The 18,457-nt window shown below is 34.9% G+C and overlaps 1 protein-coding gene across 2 annotated transcripts in view; it reads left to right on the plus strand.

Annotated features, from left to right (window-relative positions):
• Positions 1-2,650: 2,650 nt before the first annotated feature.
• The window catches only part of LOC145671235 (uncharacterized), an 87,390-nt gene continuing 71,583 nt past the window's right edge, over positions 2,651-18,457 (plus strand). The window contains exon 1 of one of the 2 annotated variants that reach the window (XM_081740135.1): positions 2,651-2,913. The gene's annotated coding sequence lies outside the window, so the exon portion shown is untranslated. The remainder of the gene's footprint in view (positions 2,914-18,457) is intronic. The other variant, XM_081740134.1, reaches the window with a different exon arrangement.

Raw genomic sequence — 18,457 nt, forward strand, 5'->3', positions numbered from 1 at the left:
ACCGGTAAGATAGTTCCTTAAATAAGCAGCTTAGTGTAAGGGCTAAGCAACACATGATGAAAGATCCATACATAGCAAATGACTTAATACAGAAGCTGATCTGGAAGGAAGGATACTCCGAAAACAATAAATAGCTTAGTATGAAAGTTAAGCGACCATGAGTTCCATAACTAATGATATATAGCTCAGTACGAAGGCTAAGCGACCAAAAGTATAGTTCCTTACACGGTGGCCAGTAATTATTAACTGCTCCCAAAAAGACGAAAATTCACATATCATAATAGGCTTAGCCCAAAGGTAAGTCAGTACACTTCACATCCAAGGAAGTAAATGCAGACACGCTTGGTAAATAACCATGTTACAATCAGGTGCAAGTCCATATTGATGGAGAGAAATGACACTTAAAATCCAAGGAAGTAATGCAGTCACGCTTGGTAAATAACCATGTCACAATCAGGTTCAAGTCCATATTAATAAAAAGAAACGCAGTAGTTTCTTATGGTCAAACTATCACAAGTAGAAGATAAACAAGCACTTACTTCGTATCGCGCTTGAATACTAGTACAGTCACTGTTGAGATATTTGACATGAAATTTAAAATGATGATACAATTGCCACAATTAACACTGCTGTTATGTTTAAGAATATCGAAGCACGAATTAGGTCGAAAGGGCAGTGGACACCATTCCATTGCATTTGGGCTCCACTAGAAATTTACGCACACATGATTTCACTAGATGAAGTGTTGAAGAATGACATAATTAACATGTGCTAAACTCGTTGATCGTAATAGGTTACTTTGATATTAAAATTATTAATAATCTCACACTTTTAACAGCCGCTTAATATGCCCTTCGACCGTTTAAGTATTACAGCTGTCAACCATCACTGAACGTATATGCTGTGCTTCCAATAATGAAAGGATGAGGTGCGATTCCTATAGAGATCACAGATTATAGGTTTTGTTTGTCGACTGCCATTTTTCCGACCTCTTACTACGTCACTTCCTTTCCACTACGATGGAAGTTGGAGAGTGGCCAGATCACCAATAGAAAAAGTGCTAATGTTAAAGAAATTGCAAACCAAAAATTATCGAAAATGTAGTGGGCACTACACACGGCACTCCCATATATCTTTCAGTTTCAACTATTGACTTTTTACCAGGACTTACTACACTTCATTATCAAGGCTGGACTGCTTATAATGCCTCACGTACAAAGGCACGTTGGTACTGGCACCATCCTTATTCTCTCCGCTCTGTTGGTACTGGCACCATCTTGGTTCATTCAACATACTTTCTCTCCCTCCTGCCTCCATTTTCTGATCCGTAACAGACTTCATATTCTGTATACTCCCGAACGTTTATATCTTCTCCGAAAACGCACTACGCATTTTGTAATTGTGGTCTCGATACTGGCTACATCAATCATCTCATTTTCTCTTGTCCTCTCTGCCAACAATATCGCCAGCTATTTCCCTCTATTCTTCATAAATTTCACGGTTCTGCTCCATTTAATGTAAATTCGTTAATTTTCACCTTAACCCACTTGTTCTTATTGCCTATTATTTTTATGTACAAAGATCTGCGTTATTTCGCATCTTATAAGTATCTCTAAAGAATCATCTTATTTCATCAACTGTTACTTTTGAAAACACCGTCTATAATTGCCGGGAGAGCGATATTAGATAATGAAAATTGCAATTGAATAATAAGAAGAAGAAGTAGAATAAGAAGTAGCAGCAGCAGCTGAAGAAATAAGACTACTGGGGCCTTATGCAGAATCGTTTTGAAGTCTGATTAAAATCTTACTACGGGTTTGACTAAATGATAGTTATCAAAATTGTATTCAGAGTCTGTGATTAGGACGTAGTATTGGACGAAGTTAATCACATGTGACTAATTAATCTACAGCAGAGCCTAATCTTTTACCCACGATTTAGCGTGTGACACAACATTTCGTATTTCGTAATTCATGTATTTTCACTTTTACAGACTACGAATTCGCTCATCTACTTTTCCGTAGTTGCCACATTTATTTTACTCACCGATGCATTGGGTTCTATAAATTAATCATACCCAAATCATCATTTTAGTTGTATTAAAACTAGACTCTGAATACCAAAAAATGCACCTTCCAAAGTAAAGAGTTAGTATGAAAACTAACTAGTCTGAGACTAAACTTCGATTAACGAATTCTCTCTGAATACCGCCCATTATAACTTTGAAAATGTGAGTTCGACAGTGGCTGTGCTAGTGAGTGCCTCGTGGCTGGTGGTGCTCCGTGAGGAAGAAGATTAAGGTGGCCCAGTGATACACCTACACTACACTTCCACTTTCTGTTCCATTTACACGTACATGCATTCCCTTCTTTTTTCTACACTTTCTATTTGTCCTTTATCTTTTCATTTTATACTTCCCACTTTCCCCTACTTTTTTGCCTTGTTCACCTTGGCTTTTCGCCCTCTTTCCCTGTCTGAACTTCCTTCCCGATTTTGACATTTTTCCTGATTTTGACTCTTTTCCCGATTTGTTTCCTTGTCCCAATTGTGTCCTGTATTTTATTCTATTTTGTTTTGAATCATAAATCCTCTTTTTGAGGTACACGTTTGACGATTTTTCACTAGTAGCACATATGACTAGTGAGCCGGTGCACCTACCTAGCTATGTGACCGATAATGGTCTACTACAAGACCAGAAAATGTGTAATTGTGCATTCACTTTATTGATCTTCCCATGGCCTTTATAAATTAAGAAAAACACTAAGTGTTTCAATACTAAACCTTACACAAATTGAAAATATATGTCCACCATGCTAAAATTTATATTGCACGGTTTAGTACGTAACCTTATGCAGATACAACAGTAAAACCGGTATAGAAGTAAAATCGACACATAACGTTAAATCTGCACAGGTAAGTTGTTCACGGTGCAATTGTGCTATATGACAAGTGGTGAGTACAAGTTAAATTTGATCTATGCCCAGTGATGCTATTCAGCCGGTTGTAAAAGTATTTTGAGTTCGCAGAACCGTTTGTTATACCGAGATAAACCTACATACATATACACACACACTTTATCGTGAGAGAAAGAAGCGTGAAAGAAGCCAAAGTATGTGTTTAAACCTGGCAGAACCTGTTTGAAAATTAAACCATACAAATCGTTTGTTCACGATTGTTCTCATAAAATTTCGTTTGTTCAGGATTTATAAACAATTTATACCAAAAACAAAATGGGCGGTGGCAACTTATTTTAATAACAGAACCTATTTGAATAACATTACTTTGCTCTGTACAGACGAGAAGATTAACCGAAAGCGAGCCGAACGGCAAATTTTATTTAAAGTGTCTTTATTCTAAGAAATTCTTACAACTACAGGGTAAAGTAAGGTCTCTCAGAAGAAGGTATAGACGTTTGTTCCTTAATCGGAATTGCTCAGCTATCGGGATCATTGAAGCAGTGAGGGTTATTTATGTTTGAAACTCGTATATACCATTATTAACAATTGTCGATCCATTGCAGGATGAAGTTCTTTAAATTACTTTTTGACAACCATATATCTTAGATTATTCCTTTCCAAGATATTCGAAGTGCAGCACAATTTCGTCACACCATTCCTATGCTGTGTAGGTCGCTACATGTCACAAGAGAATTATTCTATGTCTATATATATACCTATCCGTCTACTCTCTCTCTCTCTCACACACACACACACATACATACATACATACATATATATATATATATATACCACTGTCTATACCACTTCAGGGCAGGGAGAAGCAGGAAGCCACACCGGCTTGCTTACGTAGCTCCCGACGCGTTCCGGAATGGAGATGTGCGTATAAAGAAAGATTTTTTTTTTTTTTTTGACAGTTGATGTACCGTATTGCAGGGTTTGAAAAAACCCAACCCACCTTGGCCCATATGGATATTTTCGGGTTTATTGTTTTTTTTTTTTTTCGAAATTTTTCAATGTCTTTGGGGTGAAAGTGTTAAAATGTAATTTGAATTTCAAGATTGTCATTGTCACAACGTGCAACAATTTTCTATTCACTGCTGTGTTGAAAAAGTGTCCGTCGTTTGAAATTTTACATTGGACCGCCGAGAAAATCTTACAACAAATTTAAAATGTCTCGTGCTTCTACCCTCAAAATTTCAATTTAAATATCCGAAAATTGCACCCTGTAGTGTGGATAACCGGTATATTTAAAAAAATGCCATTTTTAAATTCTTTGAATCGCCCCAAAAATACATACAGCTAATTTACAGTGTCTGGTGCTTTTACTCTGAAAATTTTAACTTAAAAGACCGAGAATTTATCTTTGCAGCATGGATACCCGCTATATATATATATATATATATATATATATATATATATATATATAAGGGTAGTCCAAATTAATATGGGGAAAAATAAATTTAGGTATTTCTTTGGATTCACCCCCTAAAATGGTTCCGTATGGAACCAAATTAAGCCAGGAGAAAAGTTAGATCCATTGAATAATTTTAAATGGTACCCCAAACGATCTAAAATTTTGAATGCGTTTACAATACATAGTGTATGGGGAAAAGCTGGAATAAACTCTCGTAATGTAGAAACGGTTCAAGGGAATGAAAAGATATCTTGCGTAATTGAACTAGAGGAAGAGACCAACCTAATCTTGTATACGTTATCATGGCGGCCATCTTGAATTCAGGTCAAAATTTTTATGTGGGAAGAGGGTCATGTGTAATATCTTTTTGAGGTAGCGTTTTACCAGATGCAGATATCTGGTATTATTTTCAAAATACCTATATTCATGTAAGAGTTATTACGTGTGAGAAACAAAATGCTTCATGTAATGTTAGGTAATAGTATAAATGAGAACCCCCTTGTCTTCCGTGCGCGAGGATACTTCTTACCGTTCCACTGCGTAGGGAAATTATGTTATTTCATGTGCAAGTGGTAATAGAACACACAGGAATCCAGATCACGTTGTATTCACACTCCAACATGAAGTGTGAATACACCGTGATCTGCGTTTCTTGTGTGTTCCATTACCACTTCTACATCAAATAAAATCATTTTTATACGTAGTGCAACAGTAAGAAGCATCCACGTGCACGTGACATGCGATATGTGTTTTAAATGCCCAACGTACTCATACATTAAGTACAAGGGCACATTATTATTCTTCGCATACCATATAAAAAAACATTCCTAGAAAAACATCTGAAGGACAAGGGCAAATTTCAAGAATGCAATAAAAATAAGGGAGGGAGTACCAAGCGAAAACGCGCACACAATAAGTATAATGGTTATATTATTTTTTTTAAATCAAGAAATATGAAGCACTGTAAAAGTTAATGCCTAGAATAACCTACTCACCAGCATGCTAGTGCTTACCTTTCGAGTGATGACTTTTTTAAATATAAAATTCAGCACACAAAAGATCACTCATTAAGTGGAACACAATACTTCAAACCACCAATACACAAACAGATAAAAACTCGTACACGTGGTTCACGATCCACGCACACCCGCCATATTTTCTCCTTCTTCCTCGTAGTACTCCAGTATGCTGCCACTTACCTCGAGAATACAAAGCACAAGCTACGTCAATGTACGCAGAACCATAAAAAAAAAAAAAAAAAATGCAACCTCCACGTAGGCGGAACCTACCTAGATCTGCAGGATGTTATAGGGCCCGCAAGAAAATTCCCGAAACTGCAAATTACCAGTAAGGGAAAGCGAACAAGAAAGAAAAACTTCGCGTTGCGTTCAGCTCACAAAAACCTCTACGAAATGACGCAAACCTCTACGGAATAACCCCAACCCTTTCCTTTTCTGCACAAAATCCGCTAAGCAATCACACTAGACCTGCTACTACTGCATACAGCTTTCAAACATTTGAACATCAGAAGTCGTCAACATAAATAAAGTCAGAAGAACAGCAAACACGTACGTTCTTTTATATTTTCGTATCAGTCTATAAGTAAATAAAAGTCGCTTTGTTAACCCCGTGGTAAGTTCGTAGATACTCAATGAATAATCCCGAAAAGTATGAGCGTCCTGCTCCTTCGGGAACTGACGCAGCTTTACGTATACTATATCCTAATGTTATTTTATTGCAGTTATAGAACACAGATTTATAAGAATTTTGGAAGTCTTGTACATAAACTGAAACAAACTGCTTGTTTCGCTTTGAACTACAAAAGTTTTTTTTTCCATCAAGATGATTCATAGACCATTATGAGTAAAAAGAAAAATTATAACTTGGATGAAATTGAAATATCCCTTATTTATGTAGTATCTTTTTGGTAAGTTATGAATCTTATTTGCTACATAGTTCACTTTGTCGCATATAGGAAAAGATTGTCTGTGGGCCTTCATTATCTACAAAAGAAACTGTTTGTGCTCCTAATTTTTCGTAAGAACGTTGTTGTAATCTTCTATTAGTTACACTCCCCTTTCTGCTGCACCGTTTGTTACGTGGATGAATTAAACTATTGTCTTTCCTTGAAGATAGTCATTGTTATTTGGCCATGAAGTCGGATCACACTCAAGAAACCCTTTGGGTATTTTAAATCTCGAGAAAAATTTGTTGTAACAAAATCACTGATTTCTCTTTTCACAAGAATTTTTATGGTATCATCTCTTGCGTCAAGACTCCTTCTGCTTCACGGTTTCCCCTTATAGTTTTAATTCTTTCAACCTTTTTTTCCTTTTCCATTATGTTAACTCCATCATCAAAAAACCCCAATGCTACGTTTTCCTCCGTCAAGTACCAGAGTCGGCGTGAAAATTTAGAAAGAGCCACTTCAGATAATTCAGCACCTATTTATCTTTAACTGTACAAGCCCTTCAAAAATTTTAGGTCTTGTAATGGTGAATGGGATGTTTGATCACATTTAAGGCAACTGTGAACATATAGTCGGATCAGAAAGTGCATACTGTCCGAAGACCTGTTTCTATGTGCTTCGTTAAACGAAATTGTTGGCGAAAGAGAAGTATTTTAAATAGTAGCTTGCTTTTCCCATCCACCTTGCATGGTGAATTGCTCCAACAAACGAAAGAAAACTCCTCAAGGAGGTATTCCACCCAAGAATATGATGGTCAGTTGTAAAAGTTCCCTGTAATCTTCTCTGCAGTGTCCTGCTTCTACAAGTTTGATAGCAAAATTCAACACTTCATTTCTTGCATCGGAAATATTGTTTGTTACATCATCATCGTCAATTCCTGGAATAAAGCTAGTGCAGTCTATTCTAGACCACTCGTTCTGAAAACACTTCAATAGGAGAACGTCCGGTTCAGATGCAAACGAAACACAACAGTTATCAAATACATATTTTAAAACTAATTCATAAATGTGGCGTCTACAAGGAAGGTATAGAAGGTTATTTTGGAGCTACTGCTCTAGCAGAATGGAGGCATCGTTGACAAGATCCATATTACAAGTAGTGGTGTCACAATAAACTGCCTGCACGAACTTTACCAAGTTCCATTCTACAAGCGAATGTACTATAGTAGAATCAATATGTTCTTCTCTTGATGACGACAAAACGGGAACACCAATTAACCTCTCATGACCATCTCCTGTAATAATTATTGATAACCTGCCGGCAGTCTCTCTGCCAGTCAAATTCAGCAGTAGTTTTCCGTTCTAATGCACAACTAACGTACTTGATGCACTCTGAAATTGTTTCTTGCAGTTCTGTGCAACTTCACTACAGGTTTTCTCTCAGCATCGGTGAATGGAAGACCATTTATTGCTAGTTCCTCTACATTATGGCCTAATACCTCTGGCGTCGCTGTCAGAATATGTATCGCTGCTCTATGAGTGATCTTTTATCGATTAAGAGCAACACTAGTCTTTGAGTAATAAAATTAGTTTTTCCCCCTTTTACATCTCTTGGACGGTCCGGGCACACACGCATTCGTATTTACATTTTCTCTAACATTCTCAACTGTGTTTTCCTCTTCATTACTTGAACTGCTCCATGTCTTTTGGCGTGTAAAGTTCAAACAAATCATTTTCAGAAGTGCATTTTCTTTCGCGTTCCTCTTTCGTTTGAAGCCGTGCATATCCGTTTCGTTCGTTTCACGCCAAACTCATGTCTTTACTTTTAGTCGTATAAGAATTATTAATTTGAAAAGGAGAAATCTTTTCAGAGGTAATTATTCTTACATGACTAAAGCTATCTTTAAAATAGTGCCAGATTTGTGCTTCTGGTAAAACGATGCCTCAAAACGATATGTCACATGACCCTCTTTCTATTTAAAAATTTTGAACTGAATTCAAGATGGCGGATTTCAAGATGGCCGCAATAGCAGTACTATACAAAATTAGATATGTTTCTTCCTCTGTTTCTATTATCCAGGGTATCTTTGCATTACCTTTAGCCGTTTCTAAATTACATGAGTTTATTCCAGATTTTTTCCCATATACTATGTGCTGTAATTGGATTCAAACTTTTAGGTCGCTTGGGACACCATTTAATATTATTCAATGAAGCTAATTTTTCTCGTGGCTTAATTTAGTCCCATATGGAACCATTTTAAGGGGTGAGACCAGCCCGATCTGAAAATGATATTTATGGACCACCCTAATTATATATATATATATATATATATATATATATATATATATATATATATATAACCGCCATTTTGAAATTTTTGGATGCCGCCAAAATCTATACAGAAAATTGTCTCGTGTTTGTACTCTGCAAATTTAAATGTAAAGTTGTACACTGTAGTGTGTGTGATACAGGCTGACTAACGAACAAATGTAGATCTCGTCTCATATAGCCTCGGTGCTGAACAAGACGTAAAACTCAAAATCAATCAACTCAACTCAAATGTAGATCTCCAAATATGAATACCAAATTTATTAATTTAAAACAAAGATATAATTCATGCTTTACAAACTAAATGTCTTACATTAAATAAATATTTTTTAACGTCAAATAAATTGTTTTATTGATAACAGAAAATTGCAATCATAAATATCATAAATATCACTTCCGATACTTCGTGCGTTCAATTACGAGAATTTCCCTAGCACTTGTTGCACGACGGTTCTTTCCCGAAAATAAATTTAAAACAAATTAACAAAAATATAATTCATATTTTATAAAGTAAATGTTTCAAAATGTGTTAAGTGAAATTAAATATCTTCCAGCGTAAAATAACTAGTCTTATCGTTGAAGTATTCACTTTCAATACTTTGTGCGTTTAATTGCGGGAATTTTTCGACGACTTCTTTCACAGCGGGATTTTTCCGAAAATTCAGCTTCTTTACTGTACATCGAAACTTACATTAGTACGGAAGTTTGAATTCAGTACTTGAGATAGTAAGCGTTACACTCTTCTTAACTCCGAAATTAAGCTTCTTAAATTTGACAAGAATTTTTACGCTATAGTGATGTTGATTGTACAGAATGCTTATTTGAAGAGTAGTAGCACATGACTGAACTAAACTGTTGTTGTTGGAAAACAAAATGTTACTGAGGAATATTTGTGTTATACAATAGTACGTCCGCTATCCTGGTATACAGTTGCTGTCCGATGACGACTCACCGCGGGTGGTGTAGGATGTCACCAAACTCAGTATGGGGGCTTATTTATGGCTGGTCGAAGGAAAGTCAGTGAGGGTGACAGATCTGTTGTTGCCACATTTTACCTTTTCTGTTGTTTCTAGAGGTCTTTCTCTTAAAAAAAAAAAAAAAAAAAAAAAAAAACAAAACATAATACCTAAGAATTTTATATGCGAGGAAACGGTTGCAAAACTGCTAATATATAGAGAAGTGGTTAGCGATTGATAATAATAATTATTATCCATATTTAAGTATTACGTTTGTCCTACAGATTCCCTAAGTAGGTTGTAAATGAGCACATATGATTCTTTTATTAACTAGTGAATCCGTAATGACTTTAAGAAACAAGCAATTGGAATTGTGCAGACCAGGAAATAAACATTCATACTTATAACAAAAGCACAATAACATGAATTCACGCAGATGTTCATTTCTCATTTATAGTGTTGTAAATAGAAAAAAAACCGTTCGTATTTTTTCAGAAATGTACGTTTTTTTAGAAAAAAAACATTGCCTCTCGTTTTTTTTCTAAATTTCGTTTTTTTTCAAATAGTCATTTGTAATGCATCTTACGTCTATTTAAGTATGAAATATTTTTATGTAGGTGTAATCACCGTAAAATGCAATATAAATTAAACGCTAGATACTAATACGCTACAAATATTTTACAATTTACATGAATACCATACCTATTAACAATTCGGATTTCAGCAGTTTTCATCAATATCAACTAAGAAATAAAAGTAGAAATGAAATCTTATTTTTTCGTGAAAGCAGGCGTTTAATATGTACAAAAATAATGTCACGAACAGTATAAAATTCAAATAACTTGTCTAAAGGTAAAAACTAATACTAATTTGCCTAATAGTATTTTTGTAAATATCATATATAAATAATTTGTCGACTAGATATATATGATATACAGAGCCGGCTCTACCATACCTGTAACACGTGCATTTGCATGGAGCGGCAAGTTTGGAGGGTCCGGGAAAATCTGTTATAAGTAGAGACCGGATGTTTAGACATTAAAAACTTGGAAAATAGGTAGGCAAATAGGCACTTTAAAATGTTAAAAAATAAGCAGTAAAATACGCACTAAAATGTAACTCGAAATACTGAAGATAAATACTCAATACAATTTAAAAAATAGATTCGTCATAAATACTGTTCAAAGAAAAATGAAAATGAAATGAAATGAAATCTTTAAGTTTTACGTCCCACGGTTATGCCGGTTAGGCTAAAGGAGACGAACTGTTCAAAGAATATAGCAACATACCTATATATATATTTACAGTATATAACTTATATATATTTGCCAATTAAATCTTATTTCAAAGAAAATGCATAGAATACGCAACATTAGGCACTAAAGCAATTCTTTAGGCAGTGACGGGCGAAATAGGCAAAATAAAGTTGGCTTAAATCGAAACTATAATCCCCGATATAAACTTTAAAACGTTATTTTTGAGCATATCTTTAGCATTAAAGAATAGGCATTTTGCCTAACATCCGGTCTCTAGTTATAAGTATATTATTTAAATTAAATATTTGTTGTTGGAAACAGACTTCATGATGATAGTAGTTACATTTACTAAGCTGACCTATTTGAATACTACATTCATAAATTATGTTTAGGTTGCATTAGTTTAAGGTTACATGGACAATGCTAAAGCAAATGGTCAAGTAAATCCGAGCACAAATTGCTTGATTGTTGTCAAATGCAAGAATTCAATTCTCGAATAGTAGTGACTATCTGTTCCATTAAGTAAGTTATCACAGTTTTGATATGACAACTAGTCTTGATTTTGTCAGAAACTAGTTCCTTACCATTGAAGATAGAAACAAGTTTTTTTTTTTTTTTTTTTAAAAAAAATGTTAACAGATGTAGAAGAAAAATCAAAAAATAAAGATAAAAGAACTAGTTGCACTGGAATTGCAAACTGATATATTGAGATTGAAGCTGGATATTGAATTATATAAAAAGGATTACTATCTTTTTTCTGCAGGTGTGTTTGCTTTATCTTTCACTAACATAATAGATTAATATTTAAAGAAAAAAAAAAAAAAAAACAGACACAACGGGATTGCATTTTTAGTATTTAAGCCTTTCTGAGTGGGACCATATTTACCCTCCCCTTCGTTGTTCATGCTGGAGTAGCATACTTAAAATAATGACTTTTAAGATTTGTTCTTTCTGGAGAAAGGGGGAGGTGGCAAATTATACCATTGCACGGGGCGACAAATTGCCTAGGGTTGGCCGTGTGTATGATAATGAAAGTTAGTAATTGATAATAATGGCACTTCTTGTATATGTATATACAAGACATGAATATAGGATGACTCAATTTGAAGTAATGCAGGGTGTTTCAAAATTAATTTTAGAGTTTTGAAACTTTGTAGTATCTATTACAATTAACTTACAATTATAAATATTATATCAAATGAAAGAGCAACTCAAACAGTTTTGTACGCACGCATGTACAAAGACTTAAAACCCCGATATTCATTTTGAAACACCCTGCATTTCTCACCAACAGTGTTGGAACTAAGCTGTAAAAAGGAGAGAAAATTTTCCTTATAAAGTTATTGTTTACAACAACGATATTATTATTAGTCGAGACTATAAGTACAACAATAACACGGGTTAGTAGCCAAAAAAAAAATGTAATCAAATGTACACTAGGTGGCCAAAGTCGCCACACGGGTGTGTCACTTTTTTAATCTGCTCCTGTGTGGACACTAATTAAGATATGTGGATATTATTCTTGCCAAATATGGTTGGACCATAGATTATCATAATTTCCTTTTCTTCTGGTGTCGAATTTCCTTCTCAAAGTTTACCCGTCAAAAATTCGAGAATTTTCTAATTTCGAATTTTCTTTACTTCTTTCTTTCCTTGTAGCTTCCTTCGTTGTAGAAAGACCTCCAGAAAGACTTGCCAGATAGATACCTCGGATGGATACTTAACTGTTGACATCAATTGGACGGGCCTGTGCGTAGTGTTGCGAATTAGGGAAATTAAAACTTCCCTAAATTTGGGCAAAAAATTCGAGATTTTTGTTTATAAATCCGTACCTATACGTCCGAGTGCAAGTCAACTTACGCCAGTCGAACATTTGTCCTTACTTAACAAACGCAAGTACAGATCGTTACAACGGGGTAATTAGGGGGCGCACGAAAAAATTCGTATTTAGGTTCTAACCCTTGATTTTTCTAGTTTTTCCCTACTTTTCTGTTTACCGTAATATATTTTTGGTAATTAGAAGTTTGTTCCTTAAATATCGTCATAATACTTGTAGGATATATTAGTGGTGTACCAATGTTTAATTTAAGATAGTTTGTGTCTGTCTGGTAGGAGTGTTGCCAGCTACAGAAAATTTTAATTCCAGATTTTAGGGGGAAATTTTGGGAAAATTATCAGTTTTGTCTCTATTATTTCCCACTTGTTGGTTACATCGGAACAAACGTACCAGTATCTGGAAGTCTTGTCTTTGTCCTACACAACGCACTATAGAAAGTTTCAATAGGATAATTAGGGGAAGTACAGTTGAGGTTTACAGTAGACCTTGTTCTCTAATTGGAAAGATAATTGTGATTTTTTTTAAGGTAGAATGAGATATTTTTTATTGATATGCTTACTTTATTAGATATTGTCACAATACTTGTAGGATATATTAGAGAGATACCAAAGCTTATTTTGAGATGGTTTGTGTGTGTCTGATAGCGGCGTTGCCAGCTACTGAAAATTTTAATTCCAGATTTTAGGGGCAAATTTTGGAAAAAAAATCCCTTTTTGGTATCTATTATTTCCCTCTTGTTGCCTACACTCAAACAAATGTACCAGTGTCTAAAAGCTTCGTCCTTAGCCTACACAGCGCACCATAAAAAGTTTCACTAGAATAATTATGAAAAGTACAGTTGAGGTTTATAATAAACTATGTTCTGGAAATGGTAAGAAAATGGTGAATTTCTGAGGTAGAATGAGATATATATTTTTTTAATTTTGTGCTTACTTTGTTAGATATCGCCATGATACTTGTAGGATATATTCTTGGAGTAATAAGGTTTATTTTCAGATAGTTTTCGCCTGTCTGATGGCAGTGTTTCCAACCAAAACAATTAATTCCCGATTTTAGGTGAGAAATTCGGAAAATTTCCCTTTTCCCCTCTATTATTACCTTCTTGCTGGCTACATTTAAACAAACGTACCACTACCTGAAAGCTTCCTCTTTGCCCTACACAACGCACCATAAAAAGTTTCAATAGGATAATTACAGAAGCTGTAGCCCCGGCATATCTGTTGATTTTTGTTTCTAAAGCGTAAAAAGTGTCAAAATTTCATGTGTATGATGACAGAGAATTTTTTCTTTCCCTGTTTGAATGGAAGCCAGCGGCTTCAGGATTTCACTGTACCTTGTCAACACACCAAAGAATTTTTTTAGGTGATTTGAAGTCATATAGCACCAGTGGTGCTAGATAAAAAAAAAAAAAATGAGATTCGGTTAGGGAATTTTTTGTAAATTTTCACCCCTACTTTTACCTCAATAATTTCTCACCCGTTGGCATCAGTACAATGTAATTTACAGCAAACAGTAGCCACATCCATTTCCTAAAAAAAACAAGGCCTTAACCATATCAATCGAATGAATGGTTTTTGAGCAATAAGTCACTAACTGAAAATGTAGGAAGACGCCAAAAATGACCTGGGTCCGAAAGGAATAATCACACAATTTTGCTCAAAGAAACAAATGATTTGTAAGTTACGAGGGCTTCGACTCAAGTTCTGTTGATTATTTCAATAATCTGTAACATAAATCAATAAATAATAGTTGCCAGAAAAAAAAACAGACATTTGAAAAAAAAACATGAAAAAGAACAATGTTTTTTATTGAAAAAAAACTTCATAGAAAAAAAACCGTTTTTTTACAACACTACTCATTTATATCTCAGCCAAATGCTACTGGAACTTTTATATTTTTTCACTAGTTCCTAGAGTTTTTCCTAGTGTTGCTTTAATTCTACGTCTTCCCTACACAGCTAATTAAGCGTAATTTATTGTTAGGATATATAGTATTAGACTAGTGTTGCTCCCGAGATGAGAAATATCTTTTAAATTCGAGACGAGATTAGAAAAATGACCATTGTCGTCTCATTTTCGAAACTAGAATCGAGACGAGACGATGAGTTTCACAAGTCTGGCGGGCAACTCTAGTTTATCCCAGTCTTAGTTCTCAAACTTTGTTTAATTGATACATGAATCATCACATAAAATCATAAGTTGATAGAATGATTGTACGAACACAATGTAGAACATTTATATTTTTTTTTAAAGATTCGCAAGTCGTTACACCATATACTCCAATGATAAATATGGTTTGAGTGTTATATCATTCCCTTCATGAACCTCTCGTTACGCTTAAGGATTCTGGTAACTTCTAGCTGAAATTAAGACAAGTGAATGTTGTTTCACAGTTGAATCTATGTAATACTTCCAAACCATCCGAATACAATATTTAAAACTTCGAAGTAGTCGGCTACATCTACAACTACTGGAAATAATAGAGGAATAATATCAAAGAAAGAACAGGCGATATGTTTTCTTTTAAAGATTTCTTCTTTTCTATCCCAACCAGTATACTAATATACTTCCCTTTTTATAGTTCAAAACGTTTTGTCGGAAGATTTTAACGAATTAGTTCACGTACATGAATATGTTTATCCTTTCCAACATTTAGCTAACAACCTTGCTATTCAAAGAAATATATTGGGGCCGCGGTGGCTCTGTGGTAGAGCGTTCACCTCTGGTGCTTGGGGTCCCGGGTTCGATCCCAGTCCCTGCCAAGTGAACTTTGTGGTGGACAAACACCGCGTGCGTGGGTTTTCTCGGGGTTCTCCCGTTTCCTCCCACTTTCTTCATTCCACCATTTCATTCATTACTCATCATCACCGTCTCCTTTAGCCTAACCGGCATAACTGTGGGACGTAAAACTCAAAGATTTCATTTCATTTCATTTTTTTCAAAGAAATATATTGATCCTCTCATTCAATATTGTTGACTTTACTTCCTATAGGGGATCCAGACTTTAATAATACTCTAAACTTCGTTACTAAAAATTATGTTATCTAGGAATCGTATCCTGGGAAATCTCTAAAAATATATGTAAGTGCAAATGCTATTCCCACCTAAGATTTTAAGCATGAAGCCTTAATAATACGTCTTTATGTCTTTTCGACAAGATGACTTCATATATATCTATCAGTGCCTATACAATCTAATAACTACACATTCCTATTCAAAGGCATAGCAAGTAGAGATTGCGTCTTTTCTACCTTCGCTACAATATTTTAAGTTTATTTTCTCCAGTCCAGTAAAGATGTTACATGAGATTAAAATGCCCTAAACCTTAGCGAGCAACATACACATTTAATGTATTAAGCTACAATATTTTTCAACTTACATGACACCTCATAAGCAAATATTACTTAAGGGATTGCTAGGGATAAAACAGAGCTTACCGGTAATTCGATAGTAGAGTTTTCTACGAATTTTATTTACAGTCTTCCCGTCTTCCGCTAGGGATATCTATCCTACTTGTCTTCCATTCAATTTACGAAACTTAGTAATTTCTGAGTCATATTAACTAATTACTACATCCAATTCTCAAAAGAATGGATTAATAATTATTCCATATATGTGTTGAAGTACAAAGAGATTGGGCCCTCAATCTCATGCCATTTATAGGTACATCTATTCATCTTTTACAGTATATCTTGTATGAAGGGATTATTGGCCTTTTCTGATTACTTCGGGTGCATCGTTGACGTTCACATGTAATTAAAATTCTCTGAACGCTCTTTACAATGCCTAAAATAACCTACTTTGCTTGCTAAAACCAATTTTTGATAGAATCTTCTATATCAAAGCTTTTTAAAGGTTCGTGAATATTTTTAAAGGTGTTACAGAATCTTTGTTCTTACACATAAGCGTTGGTTCCGTTTGATTTGTTAATCTTTTTGAGTAGTTTGTGTTCAAAGCTATTGCATTATTTTTCAGTATGGGAAGACGAATAAACATGAAATTGTAAAGACATAATATCTTGTTTGAAATTTCACGCTGGAAATGAAACATGTAAATATAAGAACTCGATTAGTGGAAATCACATTTCCTCTAATTCATTTCCAATAAGGTCCCTTTAATTTAATAATAGGTGATTGGGATTTTCTCAGGGCCCAGTCGTAGTCAAGAGATCGGTGTATGGTTTCTGTCAAGACTCAGACACAGCCAGGAGAGTGGTAGGAAATTTCAGGGCTCAAACACAACCAAGAGATTGTGGTTGGGAAATCTTAGGAACCAGACGCAACCAAGAGAGGATAAGGTACGTCTTAGGGCCCAGACGCAGCCAAGAGACGAACAGGAGTGATCAATCTGGCGAGACGAGTGCTCCGGCGTCTTTCATATCTTGTCCTCATTGTTCATCGTAATGACGTAGTCATCTTCAGGTCATGATACATTCGTTGTCTGCTGGGTGTTACTATTGTAGTTGAGTGTATAAAAGAAGCTGTGAGTGAGTGACTGACAGACTGTTCACGACCCAACCAAACTAGTTAGAAAACTTAAAATTGTTATTGTGACGTAAGGTGGCACTAAGGACGAATTTTTGGAAATTCAACGAGAATGGGGGATGGAATAGGGATAGCAATTGTCTTTGTAAAATGTCCGAATCTCGGAAGGGTAGAAACATGAAATTTGGTATATGGACTACCCATTTAAAATAATTAGACACGTATTTAACTGTTTTTTAATGTCCCTTAGACGGAAAGAAAATCGTGGGGAAAAAAGATGGGGTTGCGATTTTTAAAATAAGATGGCCATATCTCGAAATCTCTTATGACTAGAGACATGAAATTTAATACTTAGTTTTACATTTAAAATAATTTCAACTTCTTTATATATATATATATCTATATCTATATATATATCTATATATATATATATATATATATATATATATATATATATATATATATATATATATATATATTCACTTCAAGAAAGAAAAAAGTACAAGGAGTTGCAGTTATTAAAATAAGATGACCACATACCGAAATCCGTTAAGAGTAGACATGTGTTAGGGATATGAAACTTGGTTTATAAGCTCTTTATTCTAAACAAGTGGGCACTGGCCGAAGGTTTCCGGAAATTCCACTTTATATGAGAGAAGAGAAGCGATTTCTATTTTTGTCAGTACCGTAAAGATGACTTCGAGGTTCTCAGTCTCATCATAACGGAAAAACAGGTGACCATTTGAAGTAATTTCTTTACTTGAGCCGACGTGGGTTTTTATAATTTCATTTTGATTGAAATGCGTTTTGTAAGGGGGGAAAGTTCCTTTTTTCTTTCTTTTGCAAAGTGGCGTGCGAAGAAAGAAACAAAGACTAAAATATGAGTGACGAGGCCATAAGCGGAGCAAACGCGGGAGTCTGGGAGTGAAGTCCCTAGCTAGTCGAAAGTTAGTATAATATATAGGGTTATAGGTTTAAAACTTAGTAGGGTTTCGTGGCAATGTTTGTTATTGTTTTAAAGTAATAATAATATGATTACTAATTGACTACTCTTGAACTCAGACGTAAGTCTTGAACGTCTTCGGAATGCTGCATGCTAAATTCTCATGATGTTTGTTATTCATATGGGAAGGTTCTAGATTACTGGTCCCCATGTAGGTTAGTAGCTGGCTAGGTTTCTTTCTGTACTAAAGTTCATACATTTAATTTACTTAGTATTGCCGAGCGAGCGTGAGCGAGTGAAGGCGGGTTAGAGCCCCGCAGGGCACGTTTCTTTCTGTCTTTATTACTGCTCAATGGGAAGGGAGACCAGTA

This window comes from Thermobia domestica, chromosome 15 (assembly GCF_964235325.1).
Source record: "Thermobia domestica chromosome 15, izTheDome1.hap1.1, whole genome shotgun sequence".
Classification (NCBI taxonomy): domain Eukaryota; kingdom Metazoa; phylum Arthropoda; class Insecta; order Zygentoma; family Lepismatidae; genus Thermobia; species Thermobia domestica.